This window comes from Mustela nigripes, chromosome 2, assembly GCF_022355385.1.
Source record: "Mustela nigripes isolate SB6536 chromosome 2, MUSNIG.SB6536, whole genome shotgun sequence".
NCBI lineage: Eukaryota > Metazoa > Chordata > Mammalia > Carnivora > Mustelidae > Mustela > Mustela nigripes.
Window position 1 is genome coordinate 193,737,503 of NC_081558.1, and position 16,522 is coordinate 193,754,024.

The following is a 16,522-nucleotide window of genomic DNA, read 5'->3' on the forward strand; positions in this document are numbered from 1 at the left end:
TTATTAAGCTGATTAGGCTTTTAAATCTATATGATGACATATTTTTAAAAGTACCCTTAGAAATAATGAATCTGTGTTTCAGTAGCCACACCACGATAGTATTAGTGGTAGGTATCAACCTGAACCCCAGGAATGTATCATAGTCACCAGAAACCTACTTGAAACAAGAGATGAGATCAAATAATGGTATGATTTTATTTTTCACTAGAAGCTGTTTCTCACATCAAATACTGGTAAGCGAATGGTTTATTGGAAGAAAATATACCAACACTCCTAGTCAAGAACATTTGTTATTGTTGTTCTAAATGGAAATTTACTACAGAAGCAATATTTTTTTCCTTGAAATGAACATATATTGCAGAAATAGAGAAGACCTTTATGCATCAAACTAATGTCTTTGCCAGATTGCTGTTGTACATTTTCAAGATATGAACATTATCACTGATAACTCATCAGTTTTATACTGGATTTCACTTTGAGCTGCAAGTTTACCATTTTCATGATATCTGAAAAATGATTTTCTCATAGAACAGTAAAAATAAGTAATATAAAATAAAATACATGGGTGAATGCATACCACAAAATTCTGGGGAAAATAATTTAAAAAGTTATTTGAAAAATATCTTAAAGCTCTGGAGTTAGAAAATTTTCCCCACCTAATGGAATTTAATAAATAGGAATGAGAGCTATTTTGTTTATACCCAGGTCATTCACTTATTCCTCCCTCCGTCTCTCTTCCTTGCTCCATCTTTCACCCTGTCCTGTTCTCTAAATTTTCTAGATTTTTTTGGTAGAGATTATTTACTTAAGTCTTTTAAACTTGGGCTTATTTTCAACCATGCTCTTTTCTTCCTTTCTCCCTTTATGTTCAAGCCGCTGCAAGAACTTGATTTTTTTTTTTCTTACAGTGTCTTAAAGTATGTCACTTTTTGCTTTAATTGTAAGGCAAGAATATAATATCTGGTCCCCTTTAATTTCTATTGTTATAACATTTTTTTTCGGAAATACCTCACATTATCTCTATGCCCTGTAGTGTTGAATGGCAAAATCTGTACATCTTTCCTTTTGATTTCTCTTATCACTCCTCATATTCCATTTCACATTTATATTATCATCAAATGATGTGTTTGTGCATATATCCCTACAGCCGCAGAGATCTGTGTGGTACGCAGATCACACACATGCCCGGCCATCACCCGGTCTCCAGGCCCACAACCTCCCCTGGTATCCCTACCCTATTCCACAGAGAGGTTTCCTCGAGGGCCCTCCTGCCTACCCACTTCCCTGATGCTTCTGCCGTGTTTCCCCTGCCTCCTAAGCCGAGCCCTCCACCTTTAGACTCATGTTCTCTCTGCCTGGAACTTTCTGCCCCCTGCCTTCCCAGGCTACCTCCTGTTACCTTTATCTCAGCCTGAAAGTCACCTCTGGGTATGGCCCCTGTTAGCCATCACCCGATTGGAATTCTCTCCTGAGCAGAGATTGCTGTCCCTAATCCCCTTGTTCTTTATTCCCTGGCCTTGTCCGTCCCTAGAACATAAGCTCTGCAGGTCCACACGTCTCAGTGGGTTGTGAGTGTCCACCACTGCATCCCACATACCAGAACTACACCAAAGACATTGTAGATGCTGCAGAGATACTCACTACCTATGGGAAAGTGAACAAAGGCTGTAGCACACACTCTCACTTTGGGGCAAATAGTGTCACATGAGCGAGTCCTTCTCCAGATTGCCCCTGGACCCTTTTCTGTATTCTCTCTGCATGAGGCTGACTCCCTTGCCTGACCTCCAGGCCCTGTGGGTGGCTGTCCTGCTCCAGCTCTCCAGGGAAAAGTGGAAGACATGGGGGAAAAGGGGCACTATTCCCTGTTCCCTGAGCCCTCCACTGGCCTCAGCCGATGCCACTTCCATGTCCTTCAGGCCCAGGGATGGACACCAGTTCCTGTTGCTAGAGACTGGGATCAACCTCCTTGGTCCTACCGTCCGCCCTGATGCAGCTGGGGACTGTCCCCTGGCCTCTAAATCCTCTGGACCATGTGTGAGAAGTGCTCCTGGCTGAGATCTTTGTTGGTAAATCAGGGCACTCTGCTCTGTGAAGAAGATCAGGGAGTCTTTCCTCTCTTCACGAATGCCAGGCACACTTTATTTATTTTATTTCTTTTAGGTATTTATGTGTGTGTAAGCATTCTGATTTTTTCTTAAGATTTTATTTTATTAATGTGTGTGTGAGAGAGAGAGAGCACAAGACAGGGGAGGGGAAGAAGGAGAAGCAGACTCCCTGTTGATTAGGGAGCCGAACATGGGGCTCGATCACAGAACTCCGAGGTCATGATCTGAACAGATGGCAGTCGATTAGTGAACCACAGAGGCACCCCCATGTAAGCAATTTTTAAAAAAATTTTCGGCTCTAATTTAACATTTTCTGGCACTCAAAACTACAGTAGTCTAGATTCTGCATCATGGGGTCCATGATGTGCATACAAACACACACAAAAGGTTGCATTTGCCATCTGTAGACTACTGTTTATTTTGGCTGCATAAAATCCTTGAATGGTAAGCAACAAACACTGTCTGAAACAAAGGAACAAAGATTAGAAAAGAGAGAGAGAGAGGGAGAGGAAGAATGAAATGGTTGCAAATTCTTATGTTTTCCTATCGATAAACATAGGACTAAAATCATCCTATGAATACAGGACTGAAATATGGATCTAGCTCTAAAATATGAATTTAGGTCTAAAATATGAACTCAGGACTAACATTTAGTTTAGGACTCAAATAGAAGTTTAGGACTGCACCATTTCCTATAGTTTGAGTAGGATGTTGTTTTAAGATTTTTTTTCCTTTTCTTTCTCTGTTTTTCACCACATTTTTTAAAAATTTCTTTTCAGCATAATAGAACTCATTGTTTTTGCACTACACCTAGGGCTCCATGCAAAACGAGCCCTCCGTAATACCCACCACCTGGCTCCCCCAACCTCCCATCCTCTGCCCCTTCAAAACCCTCAGGTTGTTTTTCAGAGTCCATAGTCTCTCATGGTTCACCTCCCCTTCCAATTTCCCTCAACTCCCTTCTCCTCTCCATCTCCCTATTTCTTCCATTTATTTGTTATGCTCCACAAATAAGTGAAACCATATGATACTTGACTCTCTCTGCTTGACTTATTTCACTCAGCATAATCTCCTCCAGTCCCGTCCATGTTGCTACAAAAGTTGGGTATTCATCCTTTCTGATGGAGGCATAATACCCCATAGTGTATATGGACCACATCTTCCTTATCCATTTGTCCGTTGAAGGGCATCTTGGTTCTTTCCACAGTTTGGCGACCGTGGCCATTGCTGCTATGAACATTGGGGTACAGATGGCCCTTCTTTTCACTACATCTGTATCTTTGGGGTAAATACCCAGTAGTGCAATTGCAGGGCCATAGGGAAGCTCTATTTTTAATTTTGTGAGGAATCTTCACACTGTTTTCCAAAGTGGCTGCACCAGCTTGCATTCCCACCAACAGTGTAAGAGGACTCCCCTTTCTCTATATCCTCTCCAACACACGTTGTTTCCTGTCTTGCTAATTCTGGCCATTCTTACTGGTGTAAGGTGGTATCTCAATGTGGTTTTAATTTGAATCTCCCTGATGGCTAGTGATGATGAACATTTTTTCATGTGTCTGATAGCCATTTGTATCAGACCACATTTTTAATCTAAATTTTGAGCTCCTCCTGCAGACTTTGTAACACCAGTCCTAGTGCACACATATGGTCTTCCCTCGAGTGTCTCTATTCATGTCCACCTTTAGAGGATACTTAAGTCATAGTGGCATGAATTTCAACCAAAATGCCATACCGACAGCCTATATTTCGAACACGTCTGATTGGGGAATCTCTGTATTCCTGAAGCTTATTGAGGACATTACTTTATATATGCAGTACAAGGTATAATGGTGTCTTCCTCCAAGTAACCATGGGAACAATTTAGAAAGAGTAGCTTCACTAGAGACAGAGGACTCAGACATTCTTCACGGAAGTCCATGCAGTTGGAAGCAGGGGTGTGGCTGTTGAGAGGCCAGCTGTCCTAAGCCCAGTCACACCTGCAGTGGCCTCCGGGTCCCTGTGCCCTCACAGTGGGACCTCCCTGTTTCCTGGCAGCCTGCGCCCCCAGGAAACCCTGTCATTGCCCAGGATGCGGTTGGAGCAGCAGAAGCAAGAAGGTCCCTCAGGAGAAGTGATCAGCCTCCAGTCAGCCTCTGCCTCAGGGAGATCATTTTCTCTCCTCAGCTCCTGTAACATTCTCTCGCTGGATACAGCGGCCACCCAGCCTTTTGTGGCTCTGTCTTGATGGAAGAGGACAGCCTTGCGATACGAGGAGCTGTTGATCTCCATTTCATGGGCCATCTCTTGGGCCATGTTCCCATAGTGGTTGCTCAAGTGGCAAGCGAAAGTCTTGTCTCTATAGATGCTGGTCAGTTTCTGTGTCATTTGCAAGTGCTGAGCTTGCCCTTGAAAGTGTTTTCTGTGAAGTTGCAGAATGTCTTGGTCCTGTTCTTCTTGGGTTTTCTGAAGTTTCTGCTTCAGCTGCTGGATCTCCCTGTCAAGCCCTGAATTTTCCTGTTGCAGAGATGGTTTCTGGGTTTGGAGACTGTGTATTTGACGTGTCAGCATGGCGATCTCTCCTCTTTCTGCCCTTGGCTGTCTGAATCTATGTTGCCGTTCCGTTTGGGGACTTGGAGGGAAGACATGGAAGCCAGCAACGTCAGTGACGCCCTTCCTCTCCAGGGCTTCACCATGGGCGGGGTGATCGCCATTTCCTGCTCCCCTCTTTTGCGCGACCCCCCAGGTTGTGGCAGCAGCATGATCTGTGGGGAGGTGAGGCGAAGGGATGGTCTGCATCCCAGGTCCTGCCCTGGGGGAGGACAGTGACTGGCTGGCCTGATCTTTCAGGATTGGTTCCATATGTGTTGTGGCCAGTCCGCGTTTTCAAGGAAATCATTAATTCTTTCCTTGCCACGTTGTACTCCGCCCTTCTCAGATTCTCTCCCAATGGGTTTTTCACCAGGGACCTAGGGCAGGTCACGAGGCTGGCTCTTTTGTGCCTTTCTCAGAACATTGGCAGCATCCTGTTGTAACGTGCTAGGTGTGTATTCGTTGCTGAGAAGCACAAGGTTTGTCATGTGGGAGGACTGATCCCCACTGTGGGTGGCCTGAGGGCATCATGGGCTTGCGTGGTTGATCCAGAATTCTCAGTGCAACCTCCATAGACTTCATGGTGGTCAATACCCCTTTAGCTCAGTGCCTATGCCCTTCTTAGAGTGAGTTGTCTCTTCCTTAAAGAAAGCAGCACGACAGTACCTAGCAGCGTCACCAGCACAACACAGGGAGCCGTGGGCTGTGTCTCCAGCTACGAGTAACTGCCAGCAGAGCACCCCACAGCTGCTCCAGCACCAGCCTGCAAGTGGATGTGGCAGCCAAGAATGGGCCCTCCATGGCTACGTAGGGCTTCAGAGCTCTGCCTTCAAGCGCCAGCATCCTATGGCCACACCTGACCACTAGAACCATGAGGAGAGTTCTGCCTCTGAAAGAGAACCCTGGCAACCAGGGTAGAGCATCTGGGCTGGGAGAGGGGAAGTGCGATAGATCCTAGAACCCAGTTGTCCATCACTGTAAATTAGAAAGGGACATGAATCTCACAAGAACTAGGGCTGGTAGGAAGGCCTGATCCCAGCCTGGAGCTCTGCCACTCAGAGCCCACCTGGCCCTATAGCAAATCGGGGGTCAAGGCAGGGTTGGGTCATGTTGCTCTCGGTGCACAAAAAAAGTCAGGGCTGAGTGTTAAGGCCTCCTTCCCAGGCAAGTCCCATTCTCCTCATCTGAAGTTTCCCTCTGCTGCAGGGACTCTGGTTCTGTCTGTAATGGTCCCAGGGATCTCCTTGCCCTGAGGCACCCTTCTTCCTGTGTGGCCATGGTGGGCAGGCAGGTGACTGTGGGAGTGACATGGAGGGTATCCCCAGAGGTATTCACGAAGGGACCAGGATTCCAATGCTAGCACCTCCGAAGAAATTGGCTGGGTCCAGCAGGGTCTTACAGTTTCATGGACTCTGTGGAGACAGGCTGTCCTTGTTCAGCAGGTGTTCCTGCAAGGGGGTGACTCTGCCATGCGGTGACAGAGGGACCCAGCCTGTTTCCTGCCTGTGGCCGTCCATTCAGAATCTGTGTCTCCCAAGAAGGGCCTGTGGATGACCAGCAGCCTTTCCTCCTCACCTGATGGTTTGGGGTCCATGATGAAGCCTGAGAGCAGCTTCATCACTCTGGGAAGGGGTGGAAGAGGCCTGGCCTTCCAGGAGGGTGGGCTGCCTCTGAGCCCTGGCGGACAGACACTAGAAATGGATAGAGAAGCCTTCTAAGCCTCACTTAGGGCCAGGTCACTCACACAGAGTCCCAGGGGACTAGCCTTGTGTGGTTAGGCAAGGTGTGGATTGAAGTCAGGCTATGGCAGAGCCTGCAGAGTTCACGTGCTCACTCTGTTGTGAACCTGTGGACTGGCTGAGGTTTGGCTTGGACAACAAGGCCTGGGAGGACGTCCCTGGATGTTCTCATGCAGGATGTATAGTTGAACAGTCCGGCCTCACGTGGGAGTCCTGGCCCACCTGCAAGTCTCTGATGCCTCAAGTGCTCTTTCCTGCAGGCTTCGTTTCCCTCAGAACGTTAGCTGACAGCACTTGGCATTAACATTGCAGAGGTGGAAGAACAGGGCTTTCTATCTCCAACCTCTGTTTTACAAATCTAACAGAGGGCGGAAGAGATGCATTATTGTCTGATCCCATTCAGAAGGTCCAGTGGCCCCCCAGCAGGCAGAGACTTGATATCACATGACGGACACTGTGTCAGGCTTGAAACATGATATACAGGAGGGGCAGGGAACAAAAGCTCCTGTTTTTTCAGGCTTTTTTGTGTCTACTAAAAAATAAATCTCTTTACTGATAATCAACTTCCTTTTTTAATGTTTAATTCAATTCCCAACATACAGTGCATCATTTGTTTCTGATGCTGAGTTATTTATCAGTTGCAAGGAGCCCGCAGCGGTCATCACATCAGGTGTCCTCCTTAAATGCCCTACACCCATGTATCCCATTCCCCCACCGGGTTCATCCATTGTTTCCTAGGATTAAGAGTCTCTTGTGGTTTATCTCCTCTCTGATTTGTTTCCTTTGAGGTCCCCCCCGCTCCCATGATCCTTTGCGCTGTTTGGTAGAATCCATAAAGGAGTAAAACCATAAGATCCTTGTGTTTTTTTGGGTGGATGTTTTTTGCTCAGCATCCTAGCTTCCAGTTCCATCCATGGTGAGATCCATGGTAAAGTTTTATCCTTTCTGATGGCTGAGTACTATTCCATGGTGTGTCTCTACCAGATTGTCTGTATGCATTCCTCTCTTGATCGACATCTGGGCTCTTTCCAGTTTGGCTATTGTGGACATTGCTGCCATACACTTTGGGGCTCAGGTGACCCTTTGCATCACTCTAGTTGTATCTTTCGGGGAAATGGCACCCTAGTGGTGCCATTACTGGCCCAGAGGGTAGGTGAAGTTTTTAGTTCTTGAGGAACCGCCATACTATTTTCCAGAGTGGCTATATCAGCTTGTGTTCCCACCAACAGTGTAAGGTGGGTTCTCCTTTCTCTGCCTCTTCGCCAACCTTTGTTTTTCATGACTTGTTAATTTGAGCTCTTCTGACCCGTGCTTAATTGACTGAGCCACCCAGGTGTCCCATGCTTCCATGAATTTTTCAATGTCCTTCATTTCCTGGCCAACCAAATCATTCTTTGTGGGATCCTCTTTAGCTTCTATGTGTTCCAGTTCCTCCCAGATCTCCTCTTGTGATTGAAGTCCAGTTTCAAAGCATCGTGGTCTACAGTTAGGCAGGGATGCATCCCATTCTTTTGGTACTGGCTGAGACCCAATGTGTGACCCAGGATGTGTTTTCCTCTGGAGAATTTTCCATGAGCATGGGAGAAAAATGCATATTCTGTTGCTTTAAGATGGAGTGGCCTGAATAGATCTGTGAAATTCAACTGGTGCAGTGTGTCATTCAATCCCCTTGTTTCCTGGTTGATCTTTGGCTTGGATGATCTGTCCATTGCAATGAGTGAGCTGTCAAAGTCCCCTCGTATGACTGTGCTATTGTCAAAATCTTCCTTTTATCTCGTGATTCCTTGGTGTGTACCGTGGGCTGCTCCCATGGTAGGGGCATCAGTATTTACTGTGGTTAATTGTATGGATAGACCCACTCAGGGTGTTCCCGTGTCCATCCTCATCTCTTATGAGAGTCGTTGGTTTAAAATCGAATGGTGTGCGGTGAGGGTTGCTACCCCAGCTTTCCTTGGATGTGCATTTGCATGAGACATGGCGTTCCACCACCTCAAGTTCACTCTGGAGGTACTTTGAGTCTCCAATGAGTCTCTTGCAATCAGCATATGGAAGGGTCTTGCTTTTGTCTCCCATCTGATAGCCTGTGACTTTTGATTGCAGCCTGGATCCCACTGACATTCAGAGTAACTACTGAAAGAGATGAATGTAGTGCTTTTGTACTTCCTCTAAGGTCACTGTTTCTGTCCATTGTATCTGTTCCTTTCTGAGCTATATTCCTTTGGGCCTTTCTTTTGGCTTGCACAAGGTCTTTTACTATTTCTTGCAGGGCTGCTTTACTGGTCTCCGAATCCTTCAGTTTCTGTGTGTTCTGGAAGATCTGGATCTCTCCTTCTATTCTGAAAGACAGCCTTGCTGGAGAACGTCTTCTTGGCTGCATCTTGTTCTCGTTGAACAGTCTGAGAGGATCACGCCCATCCTTTCTGGCCTGCCAGGTCACTGTGGATAGGTCTGCTGCCAGCCTTCTGTTTCTACCTCTGTAGCTTAAGGACCTCTTGTCCCTAGCTGCTCTCAGGATTTTTGTCTCTGAGATTGGCAGGCTTCACTCTTTTAGGTTGGGGTATTGATGTCTTTTTCTTCATTTTGAGAGGGTTCTCTGTGCCTCCTGGACTTGAATGCCTGTTTCTTTCAGTTACAGTTCCAATCTACCTTCTGCTCCTCTCTTTCCTCTTCCCCAATTAATCGAATACCATTTCACTTTAGGGTCTGACTGTTCTCTCAGATCATCTCCTCGTAACCTAGTCATTCTTCATCTCTCTTTTCCTCAGTTTTATTCCCTATTGTTTCATCTTATATGCCACTGATTTGCTCTTCTGCATGCTTTATCCTGGCTGGTAGATCCTCCCTTTTATAAAAAGGGCTTTATTTATTTCCTTGAGAGAGAGAATGAGAGAGAGATCAAGCGCCTGAGAAGAGGGAGGGTCAGAGGGAGAAGCGGACTCCCTGCCAAGCAGGGCGCCTGATGCAGGACCAGATCCATGGACTCTAGGTTCATGACCTGAGCCAAAGGCAGTCACTCAATCAACTGAGCCAACCAGATGTCCAATGAGCCTCACTTTTTGATCACATCTCACGAATCCCCTTTTTTATTTCGATTTGATTAGATTGTACTTCTTTGATTTCTCCAGAAAGGGATTCTCCAGTGTCTTCTGTGCTTTTTACAAACCCAGCTCTATCTTTAGAATTGATATTCTCAATTCTAGTTCTGAGATTTTACAAATATCCATACTGATGATGTGCCTGGCAGTCAGTAATGCTTCTTGTGTTCTCTTCTTAGGGAGAAGCAGACTCTCTGTTGAGTGGGGAGGCTGACACAGGGCTCAATCCCAGGACCCCGAAATCATGAACTGACCTGACGACGGACGCTTAGTGAACTGAACCACCCAGGCACCGCCATGTAAGCATTTTTTTTTTTTTAAACTTTCAACTCTATTTAACATTTTCTGGTCCTCGAAAACTACAATAGTCTGGATTCTGCCTCATGGGGTCCTTGCACACGCACACACACTCACACACACACACACAAGAGGGTGCATTTGCCATTTGCAGAAATCTATTTTGGTTGCATAAAAATCTTGAATGGTAAACAACAACCACTGTCTTAAGCAAAACAACAGCGATTACCAAAATAATAATAATAACAACAACAATAACAACAGAGAGGAAGAAAGATATGGTTGCAAATTCTTAGGTTTTCCTATCAATGAACTTAGGACTAAACTCATCCCATTTGTTTAGGTCTGTCCTATTGATCTAGTTCTAAAATATAAATTTAGGTCTAAACTACGAACTCAGGACTAACATTTAGTTTAGGGCTCAAATAGCAGTTTAGGACTGCACTAAGAACTATTTTTTGTAGTTTGAGTGGGATGTTGTTTTAAGGTTTTTTTTTCCTTTTTTTTTTCTGCTTTTCAGACCACATTTTTTTAACCTAAATTTTAGTTTCCTCCTGAAGAGTTTGTAACACCAGTCCTAGTGTGCAGATATGGTCTTGTGTCGAGGGTCTCTATCCATGCCCACCTTTAGAGGATGCTTAATTCATAGTGGCATTTATTTAAATCAAAATACCATACCGACAGCCTATATTTCAAACACATCTGATTGGGGAATCTCTGTATTCCTGAAGATTATTAAGGGCCTTTCTTTATATATGTAGTACGAGGTATAATTTTGTCCTCCTCCAAGTGACCGTGGGAACAATTTAGAAAGAGTAGTTTCGCTAGAGACAGTGATCTCAGACATGTGAGTTTTGATTGGAGCCTGAAACCCACTGACATTTGGAGTAACTACTGAAAGAGATGAATGTAGTGCTTTTGTATTTCCTCTCAGGTCACTGCTTCTGTCCATTGTGTCTGTTCTTTTCTGACCTATATTCCTTTGGGGCTTTCTCTTGGCTTGAACGAGGTCTTTTACTATTTCTTGCAGGGCTGGGTTACTGGTCATTGATTCCTTCAGTTTCTGTGTGTCCTGAAAGCTCTGGATCTCTCCTTTATTCTGAAAGACAGCCTTGCTCTATAACGTCTTCTTGGCTGCATCTTGTTCTCGTTGAACAGTCTGAGAGGATCATGCCCATTCTTTCTGGCCTGCCAGGTCACTGTGGTTAGGTCTGCTGCCAGCCTTCTGTTTCTACCTCTGTAGCTTAAGGACCTCTTGTCCCTTGCTACTCTCAAGATTTTCTCTTTGTCTATTACATTGGCAAGTTTCACTATTATATGTTATATTGATGTCTTTTTCTTCATTTTGAGAGGGTTCTCTGTGCCTCCTGGACTTGAATGCCTGTTTGTTTCCCTAGATTAGGGAATTTCTCAGCTACAATTTTTTGCAATCTACTTTCTGTTCCTCCCATTCCTCTTCCCCAATTAATCTAATACTATTTTACTTTAGGGTCTCACTGATCTCTCAAATCCTCTCCTTGTAATCTGCTCTTTGTTCGTCTCTCTTTTCCTCAGTTTTATTCTCCTTCATTTTATCTTCTATGCCACAGACTCTCTCTTCTGCATTGTTTATCCTCGCAATTAGATCCTCCATTAACAAAAAAAAAATAGAAAGGCTTATTTATTTCCTTAGGAGAGAGAATGAGAGACAAAGATAGCAGAGAAGAGGGAGGATCAGAGGGAGACACAGACTCCCCATCATGCCTGATGCAGGACCCAATCCAGGGACTCCATGTTCAGACCTGAGCCAAGGCAGTCGCTCAACCAACTGGGCCACCCAGGTGCCCAGTGAGCCTCACTTTTTTTTTTTTTTTTATCACATCTCATGAATAGCCTTTTTTGATTTTGATTTGATTCGATTGTAGTTCTTTTATTTCTCCAGAAAGGGATTCTCTAGTGTCTTCTATGCTTTTTGCAAACCGAGCTCTAACTTTGGAATTGATATTCTGAATTCTAGCTCCGACATTTTACAAATATCCATAATGATGAACTGCCTGGCAGTCAGTAATGCCTCTTGTTCTCTTTTTCAAGGTGAGATTTTCTGGCTTACCTTTTTGTCCTGAGAAGTATAATGACTGACAGAACAAAATGCAGATATATCAACCAAGACCCCAATGAAATATACACTAGAGAAATCAGAGAACTTCAGAAAGCAGAACCAACCAACCAACCATCAAAATTAAAAAAAAAAAAAAAAAAAGAAGGGAAAAAAGAAAAAAAATAAAAAAAAAAAAAAAAAAAAGAAGGGAAAAAAGAGAAAATGTAATCAAACAGGTAGACAGAACAGAGTGACATACCAAATCCTGGGTGTCTTTGCTTCTGCTTGATAGAGTACACTAGGTCTCAAAATTCTAGAGAAAGAAAAACTTCTATATAAAAGTAAGATTGTAGACAATGAAAAGTAGGCCAAAATGAAGAATATGTATATATAGTATAAAAACAAAAATTTAAAAAGTCTCGAAATAATGGAATAAAAGAAGAAACTAGTTGAAAAGGAAAAAAGAACAAAGGAAAAAGGAAATTTTCAACTGAATCTAAAGAATAATGGGTTCCTTGGGCAGGGAAAAACAAAACAAAACAAAATGAAACAATAAAAACAAACAAAAAAACTTGAATTCTATTTTGTGTTTTCTTCAGCATTGGAGTTTTTTAATTCTGAATGATCCGTACCCCTGGTATTGGCTGGATGTTCGTGCTGGTCCTCTGGTGGTTGGGGTCTTCTGGGCTGGTTCTAAAATGTGTTTGTCCTCGTGTAAGCACACAGGTCTTGCCAGGGAGGCTTGGCTCCTCCATGCTTTATGGGGCTTTTGTTTCCTGAAGATTTTCTGTGCTGCTCTAGAGGACAGAAATAAAAATTGTGGAGTCCTGATCTCTAGCATCAGAGCTGAGAAATTGAGGCCCCCACTCTTTCGTGCACCCTCAGGGAAATGTAGTCAATCACTTTTGTCTCCCTGGTTTCTGTCCATGCTCTTTGTTAACCAAGCCTGTGATGAAGCCTTTGAATCTGAGGCATGGGACCCCATCCGGAGTCTCCACACTTTGCAGACTCCTGGGACACACACCTGCACCATTCCTCCTGGGAGAAAGCGGAGGGTCTACTTGTGGTTCTGTCACTTGCAGGGCCCCTCATCTTAGAGCGGCTGCCCAACTGTGCCCGCCTTCCTAGTTTGTGGCAACCCCGAGGTGAAAGCCTACTCCTGGGCTCACTTCCCGTGGCTGGCTTCCCGTTTCTGATGCTTGGGAACTTGCCACACTCAGGCACCCCTGTTTATCTGTGACCCTGGAGATTCTGAGACCACACTGTCCCAGGTTGCCTTCATAGGTGTTCACAAAAAGATTTGATAGCTATGTAGCTGAGTTCCAGGGATCCGATGAAAGAGGGCCCCCTACTCGTCCACCATCTTCTGTTCTTCCTTTTGGCTCCAGTCTTAATACTCTCATCTATCAAGTTTTGTTTATCCTGACCTGAGGATTCAGATAGGAAATTTCATCAGCAGTAGGGACAGGCGAGAATATTCAAGTATCAAGCCAGCCCCAAATTGACCACCAGTGAACCTAATGATAAAATTGCACTTGTCTTTGTCAAGGTCGCAGATCAGAGGCTGGTTTGGGGGTCTTGGTGCAGAAGGGCCTCAGGGAGGACATGAGCACTCCATGGGTCTACTGAACAAGACCCCCCTCAATCAGTCCTGTTTAATAGTTTTAGGAGTCTGATGATGGGCGCTCCAATCAGGACCGAGTGATCTCTTCCCCCCGGCCCTGAAGAGGTACCCAGGGAGGAGGACTGCCTGGAGGGTGCAGGTGTGTGTGTGTTCAGGCCCTTCCATGTGGCCCTATGCAGTCTCAGCGCCCTCACTGCTCAGGACAGGCATGGCCTCTCGTCTGGGATTCCAAGGTCAAGAAGGTTCCCTTGTCCAGAAATGCAGAGAGTCATTGCTGGGGAAAGATAAGCCAGAGGCTTGCCCCTGAGGCCACAGCTGTGCTAGCCCCCAATGCTCCACACAGACCCTGTGAGCCCCTCCCAGAATCCTACCCTTCTTCCCCCACCCCAGATTCCCCTGTCCCTAGAGCCACAGACATCTGTGTAGTACACAGATCACACACATGCCCAGCCATCACCCTGTCTCCAGGCCAACCACCTCTCCTGGTATCCCTACCCTACACCACAGAGAGGTTTCTGTGGGGGCCCTCCTGCCTACCTACTTCCCTGTCACCTGTGCTCTGTTTCCTCTTCCTCCGAAACACAGCCCTCCACGTTTATACTCACATTCTCTCTGCCTGAGCTTTCTGCCCCCTGCCTTCCCAGGCTACCTCCTGTTGTCTTCACCTCAGCCTGCAAGTCACCTCTGGGTATGGCCCCTGTTAGCCATCACCCGATTGGAATTCTCTCCTGAGCAGAGATTGCTGCCCCTAATCCCCTTGTTCTTTATTCCCTGGCCTTGTCCGTCCCTAGGACATAAGCTCTGCAGGTCCACACGTCTCAGTGGGTTGTGAGTGTCCACCACTGCATCCCACATACCAGAACTACCCGAAAGACATCATAGATGCTGCAGAGATACTCACTACCTATGTGAAAGTGAACAAAGACTGTAGCATACACTCCCACTTTGGATCAAATAGTGTCGTGTGTGTGAGTCCTCCTCCAGATTGCTTCTGGACCCTTTTCTGCATGCTCTGTGTCTGAGGCTGACTCCTTTTCTTGCACACGCAGGTTCTGTGGGTGGCTGCCCTGCTCCAGCTCTCCAGGGAGGACTGGAAGACATGGGGGGAGGGGGCCACTATTCCCTGTTCCCTGGTCAGCCCTCCACTGACCTCAGCCGATGCCACTTCCCCATCTTTCAAACCTAGTGCTGGACAACCCCTCCTGTTGCTAGAGACTAGGATCAACCTCCTTGGTCCTACCGTCCGCCCTGATGCAGCTGGGGACTGTCCCCAGGCCTCTTCATCCTCTGGACCATGTGTGAGAAGTGCTCCTGGCTGGGATCTTTGCTGGTAAATCAGGGCACTCTGCTCTGTCAAGAAGATCAGGGAGTCTTTCCTCTCTTCACGAATTGCAGGAACACATTTTTTTTTTCTTTTCTTTTCAGGTATTTATGTATGTGTAAGCAATTCTGTTTTTCACCATAAGAGATTTTTTTCTTAAGGTTTTATTTTACTAATTTGAGAGAGAGTAGTGAAGAGAGAGGGAACACAAGAGAGGCGAGGGACAGAGGGAGGAGGAGAAGCAGACTAGCAGGCTCCCCGCTGAGTAGGGAGCCCAACACGGGACTCGATCCCAGGACCCCGAGATCATGACCTGACCTATCAGCAGAAGCTTGGTGAACTGAACCATCAAGGTACCCCCATGTAAGAAATTTTTTAAAGTGTTCAGCTCTACTTTTACATTTTCCAGTACTCACAAAAGTACAGTAGTCTAGATTCTGCATGATGGGGTCCTTGCACATGCATGCAAACACACACAAGAGGGTGCATTTACCATCTGTAGAAAACTGTTTATTTTGACTGCATAAAAATCCTGAATGGTAAAGAAGAAACACTGCCTGAAACAACTATAGACGCCTCTCTTATAGACGCAACAAAGATAAAAAAAAAATGAGAAGAAGAAAGAAATAGTTGCAAATTCTTATTTTTTCCTATTTATAAATTTAGGACTAAACTCCTTCTGTGAATTTAGGACATAATATGAATCTAGTTCTAAAATATGAATTTAGGTATAAACTGAATTCAGGACTAAAATTTAGTTTAGGACTCAAATAGCAGTTTAGGACTGCACTAAGAGCCATTTTCTGTAGTTCCTGTGGGATGTTGTTTTAAGATTGTTTTGCTTTTTTTTCTCTGTTTTTAAGACCATATTTTTTTTAACATAAATATTGAGTCACTCCTGCAAACTTTGTAACACCAATCCTGGTGCACAGGACTTGTTTCGAGTGTCTCTATCCATGTCAACCTTTAGAGGATGCTTAAGTCATAGTGGCATTAATTTAAATCAAAATCCCATATTGACAGTATATATTTCGAACAAGTGAGATGGGAGAAACTATCTATTCCTGAGACTATTAACATTTATTTATATATGCAGTAAGAGTTATAATGGTTTACTACTCAAAATAAATGTGGGATCAACTGAGAAATAGTAGCTTCACTAGAGACAGAGGACTCAGACATTCTTCACAGAAGTCCATGCAGTTGGTGAGCAGGAGTGTGGCTGTTGAGAGGCCAGCTGTCCTGAGCCCAGTCACACCTGCAGGGGTCCCCAGGTCCATGTGCCGTCACAGTGGAATTTCCCTCCTTTCTGGGGGCCTGTTGACCCCAGGAATCCCGACACTGCCTAGCCTCTGCTGGGTACGGGCAGAGAAGCAGGAGAGAGAGAGTCACTCAGGAGAAGTGACCAGCCACCAGTCAGTCTCTGCCTCGGGCGATCATTTTCTCTCTTTAGCTCCTGGAACTTTCTCTTGCTGGATACAGTGGCCACCCCGCCTTTGGCAGCTCTGTCTTGATGGAAGAGGACAGCCTTGTGATAGGAGGAGCTGTTGATCTCCATTTCATGGGCCATCTCTTGGGCCATGTTCCCATTGTGGTTGCGCAAGTGGCAAGTGACAGTCTTGTCTCTATAGATGCTGGTCAGTTTCTGCGTCATTTGCAAGTGCTGAGCTTGCCCTTGAAAGTGTTTTCTGTGAAG

The 16,522-nt window shown here is 45.3% G+C and overlaps 1 long non-coding RNA gene across 2 annotated transcripts in view; it reads left to right on the plus strand.

Moving 5' to 3' along the window:
- The window catches only part of LOC132012319 (uncharacterized), a 127,738-nt gene that overhangs the window by 20,002 nt on the left and 91,214 nt on the right, over nucleotides 1-16,522 (plus strand). For both annotated transcript variants that reach the window (XR_009402587.1, XR_009402586.1), the window contains one exon: nucleotides 9,687-9,806. This is a non-coding gene — a long non-coding RNA (uncharacterized LOC132012319). The remainder of the gene's footprint in view (nucleotides 1-9,686; nucleotides 9,807-16,522) is intronic.